Source organism: Lepisma saccharinum, unplaced genomic scaffold, assembly GCF_977018435.1.
Source record: "Lepisma saccharinum unplaced genomic scaffold, izLepSacc3.1 HAP1_SCAFFOLD_42, whole genome shotgun sequence".
NCBI classification, from domain to species: Eukaryota; Metazoa; Arthropoda; class Insecta; order Zygentoma; family Lepismatidae; genus Lepisma; species Lepisma saccharinum.
In genome coordinates this window covers 1,311,344-1,317,229 of record NW_028142902.1, presented here as the reverse complement: position 1 = coordinate 1,317,229, position 5,886 = coordinate 1,311,344, and positions in this window count along the sequence as shown.

The window sequence follows — 5,886 nt, the reverse complement described above, 5'->3', positions numbered from 1 at the left end:
ACTAAGCATGAATATTACACAAGGATTAAATTTTTCCTGATGAGCCAATAGAGATCTTCGACCTGATTACATTTAATGTAAAATCACCTTTGTATCGCCTATAGTAACGGAGATATGCTAGTATTAAATTTTATATAATGTTATCGTAAAACGTGAGGCCATAGGTTGCATTACATTGTTTCAACAATCAAAGTGGTTATTTCAAATCTCCACGACGATGACTACAATCATGCACAAATAGCTTGTTTACTTTATTGTTATGAGAGTTTCCATGGTAACTAAGCATGAATATTACAAAAGGATTAAATTTTTCCTGATGAGCCAATAGAGAGCTTCGACCTGATTACATTTAATGTAAAATCACCTTTGTATCGCCTATAGTAACGGAGATATGCTAGTATTAAATTTTATATAATGTTATCGTAAACGTGATTCGATAGGATGTATTACATTTTTTCAACAATCAAAGTGGTTATTTCAAATCTCCACGACGACGACTACAATCATGTACAAATAGATTGTTTGCTTTATTGTTATGAGAGTTTCCATGGTAACTAAGCATGAATATTACACATGGATTAAATTTTTCCTGATGAGCCAATAGAGAGCTTCGACCTGATTACATTTAATGTAAAATCACCTTTGTATCTCCTATAGTAACGGAGATATGCGAGTTTGAAATTTTATATAATGTTATCGTAAAACGTGAGGCCATAGGTTGTATTACATTTTTTCAACAATCAGAGTGGTTATTTCAAATCTCCACGACGACGACTACAATCATGCACAAATAGATTGTTTGCTTTATTGTTATGAGAGTTTCCATGGTAACTAAGCATGAATATTACACAAGGATTAAATTTTTCCTGATGAGCCAATAGAGATCTTCGACCTGATTACATTTAATGTAAAATCGCCTTTGTATCTCCTATAGTAACGGAGATATGCGAGTTTGAAATTTTATATAATGTTATCGTAAAACGTGAGGCCATAAGTTGCATTACATTGTTTCAACAATCAAAGTGGTTATTTCAAATCTCCACGACGATGACTACAATCATGCACAAATAGCTTGTTTACTTTATTGTTATGAGAGTTTCCATGGTAACTAAGCATGAATATTACAAAAGGATTAAATTTTTCCTGATGAGCCAATAGAGAGCTTCGACCTGATTACATTTAATGTAAAATCACCTTTGTATCGCCTATAGTAACGGAGATATGCTAGTATTAAATTTTATATAATGTTATCGTAAAACGTGAGGCCATAGGTTGTATTACATTGTTTCAGCAATCAGAGTGGTTATTTCAAATCTCCACGACGATGACTACAATCATGCACAAATAGATTGTTTACTTTATTGTTATGAGAGTTTCCATGGTAACTAAGCATGAATATTACACATGGATTAATTTTTTCCTGATGAGCAAATAGAGAGCATCGACCTGATTACATTGAGTGTAAAATCACCTTTGTATCTCCTATAGTAACGGAGATATACGAGTTTGAAATTTTATATAATGTTATCGTAAACGTGATTCCATAGGATGTATTACATTTTTTCAACAATCAAAGTGGTTATTTCAAATCTCCACGACGACGACTACAATCATGCACAAATAGATTGTTTACTTTATTTTTATGAGAGTTTCCATGGTAACTAAGCATGAATATTACAAAAGGATTAAATTTTTCCTGATGAGCCAATAGAGAGCTTCGACCTGATTACATTTAATGTCAAATCACCTTTGTATCTCCTATAGTAACGGAGATATGCGAGTTTGAAATTTTGTATAATGTTATCGTAAAACGTGAGGCCATAGGTTGCATTACATTGTTTCAACAATCAAAGTGGTTATTTCAAATCTCCACGACGATGACTACAATCATGCACAAATAGCTTGTTTACTTTATTGTTATGAGAGTTTCCATGGTAACTAAGCATGAATATTACAAAAGGATTAAATTTTTCCTGATGAGCCAATAGAGAGCTTCGACCTGAGTACATTTAATGTAAAATCACCTTTGTATCTCCTATAGTAACGGAGATAAGCGAGTTTGAAATTTTATATATTGTTATCGTAAAACGTGAGGCCATTGTTTGGACTACATTGTTTCAACAATCAAAGTGGTTATTTCAAATCTCCACGACGATGACTACAATCATGCACAAATAGATTGTTTACTTTATTGTTATGAGAGTTTCCATGGTAACTAAGCATGAATATTACAAAAGGATTAAATTTTTCCTGATGAGCCAATAGAGAGCTTCGACCTGATTACATTTAATGTCAAATCACCTTTGTATCTCCTATAGTAACGGAGATATGCGAGTTTGAAATTTTATATAATGTTATCGTAAAACGTGAGGCTATTGTTTGGCTTACATTGTTTCAACAATCAAAGTGGTTATTTCAAATCTCCACGACGATGACTACAATCATGCACAAATAGCTTGTTTACTTTATTGTTATGAGAGTTTCCATGGTAACTAAGCATGAATATTACAAAAGGATTAAATTTTTCATGTTGAGCCAATAGAGAGCTTCGACCTGAGTACATTTAATGTAAAATCACCTTTGTATCTCCTATAGTAACGGAGATAAGCGAGTTTGAAATTTTATATATTGTTATCGTAAAACGTGAGGCCATTGTTTGGATTACATTGTTTCAACAATCAAAGTGGTTATTTCAAATCTCCACGACGACGACTACAATCATGCACAAATAGAATGTTTACTTTATTGTTATGAGAATTTCCATGGTAACTAAGCATGAATATTACAAAAGGATTAAATTTTTCCTGATGAGCAAATAGAGATCTTCGACCTGATTACATTGAGAGTAAAATCACCTTTGTATCGCCTATAGTAACGGAGATATGCTAGTATTAAATTTTATATAATGTTATCGTAAAACGTGAGGCCATAGGTTGTATTACATTGTTTCAACAATCAGAGTGGTTATTTCCAATCTCCACGACGACGACTACAATCATGCACAAATAGATTGTTTACTTTATTGTTATGAGAGTTTCCATGGTAACTGAGCATGAATATTACACATGGATTAATTTTTTCCTGATGAGCAAATAGAGAGCATCGACCTGATTACATTGAGTGTAAAATCACCTTTGTATCTCCTATAGTAACGGAGATATTCGAGTTTGAAATTTTATATAATGTTATCGTAAACGTGATTCCATAGGATGTATTACATTTTTTCAACAATCAAAGTGGTTATTTCAAATCTCCACGACGACGACTACAATCATGCACAAATAGATTGTTTGCTTTATTGTTATGGGAGTTTCCATGGTAACTAAGCATGAATATTACACAAAGATTAAATTTTTCCTGATGAGCCAATAGAGAGCTTCGACCTGATTACATTTAATGTAAAATCACCTTTGTATCTCATATAGTAACGGAGATATGCGAGTTTGAAATTTTATATAATGTTATCGTAAAACGTGAGGCCATAGGTTGTATTACATTGTTTCAACAATCAGAGTGGTTATTTCAAATCTCCACGACGATGACTACAATTATGCACAAATAGATTGTTTACTTTATTGTTATGAGAGTTTCCATGGTAACTAAGCATGAATATTACAAAAGGATTAAATTTTTCCTGATGAGCCAATAGAGAGCTTCGACCTGATTACATTTAATGTAAAATCACCTTTGTATCTCCTATAGTAACGGAGATATGCGAGTTTGAAATTTTATATAATGTTATCGTAAAACGTGAGGCCATAGGTTGCATTACATTGTTTCAACAATCAAAGTGGTTATTTGAAATCTCCACGACGATGACTACAATCATGCACAAATAGCTTGTTTACTTTATTGTTATGAGAGTTTCCATGGTAACTGAGCATGAATATTACACATGGATTAATTTTTTCCTGATGAGCAAATAGAGAGCATCGACCTGATTACATTGAGTGTAAAATCACCTTTGTATCTCCTATAGTAACGGAGATATACGAGTTTGAAATTTTATATAATGTTATCGTAAACGTGATTCCATAGGATGTATTACATTTTTTCAACAATCAAAGTGGTTATTTCAAATCTCCACGACGACGACTACAATCATGCACAAATAGATTGTTTGCTTTATTGTTATGAGAGTTTCCATGGTAACTAAGCATGAATATTACACAAAGATTAAATTTTTCCTGATGAGCCAATAGAGAGCTTCGACCTGATTACATTTAATGTAAAATCACCTTTGTATCTCATATAGTAACGGAGATATGCGAGTTTGAAATTTTATATAATGTTATCGTAAAACGTGAGGCCATAGGTTGTATTACATTGTTTCAACAATCAGAGTGGTTATTTCAAATCTCCACGACGATGACTACAATTATGCACAAATAGATTGTTTACTTTATTGTTATGAGAGTTTCCATGGTAACTAAGCATGAATATTACAAAAGGATTAAATTTTTCCTGATGAGCCAATAGAGATCTTCCACCTGATTACATTTAATGTAAAATCGCCTTTGTATCTCCTATAGTAACGGAGATATGCGAGTTTGAAATTTTATATAATGTTATCGTAAAACGTGAGGCCATAGATTGTATTACATTGTTTCAAAAATCAGAGTGGTTATTTCAAATCTCCACGACGATGACTACAATCATGCACAAATAGATTGTTTGCTTTATTGTTATGAGAGTTTCCATGGTAACTAAGCATGAATATTACACAAGGATTCAATTTTTCCTGATGAGCCAATAGAGATCTTCGACCTGATTACATTTAATGTAAAATCGCCTTTGTATCTCCTATAGTAACGGAGATATGCGAGTTTGAAATTTTATATAATGTTATCGTAAAACGTGAGGCCATAGGTTGTATTACATTCTTTCAACAATCAGAGTGGTTATTTCAAATCTCCACGACGACGACTACAATCATGCACAAATAGATTGTTTGCTTTATTGTTATGAGAGTTTCCATGGTAACTAAGCATGAATATTACACAAGGATTAAATTTTTCCTGATGAGCCAATAGAGATCTTCGACCTGATTACATTTAATGTAAAATCGCCTTTGTATGTCCTATAGTAACGGAGATATGCGAGTTTGAAATTTTATATAATGTTATCGTAAAACGTGAGGCCATAGGTTGCATTACATTGTTTCAACAATCAAAGTGGTTATTTCAAATCTCCACGACGATGACTACAATCATGCACAAATAGCTTGTTTACTTTATTGTTATGAGAGTTTCCATGGTAACTAAGCATGAATATTACAAAAGGATTAAATTTTTCCTGATGAGCCAATAGAGAGCTTCGACCTGATTACATTTAATGTAAAATCACCTTTGTATCGCCTATAGTAACGGAGATATGCTAGTATTAAATTTTATATAATGTTATCGTAAAACGTGAGGCCATAGGTTGCATTACATTGTTTCAACAATCAAAGTGGTTATTTCAAATCTCCACGACGATGACTACAATCATGCACAAATAGCTTGTTTACTTTATTGTTATGAGAGTTTCCATGGTAACTAAGCATGAATATTACAAAAGGATTAAATTTTTCCTGATGAGCCAATAGAGAGCTTCGACCTGATTACATTTAATGTAAAATCACCTTTGTATCGCCTATAGTAACGGAGATATGCTAGTATTAAATTTTATATAATGTTATCGTAAACGTGATTCGATAGGATGTATTACATTTTTTCAACAATCAAAGTGGTTATTTCAAATCTCCACGACGACGACTACAATCATGTACAAATAGATTGTTTGCTTTATTGTTATGAGAGTTTCCATGGTAACTAAGCATGAATATTACACATGGATTAAATTTTTCCTGATGAGCCAATAGAGAGCTTCGACCTGATTACATTT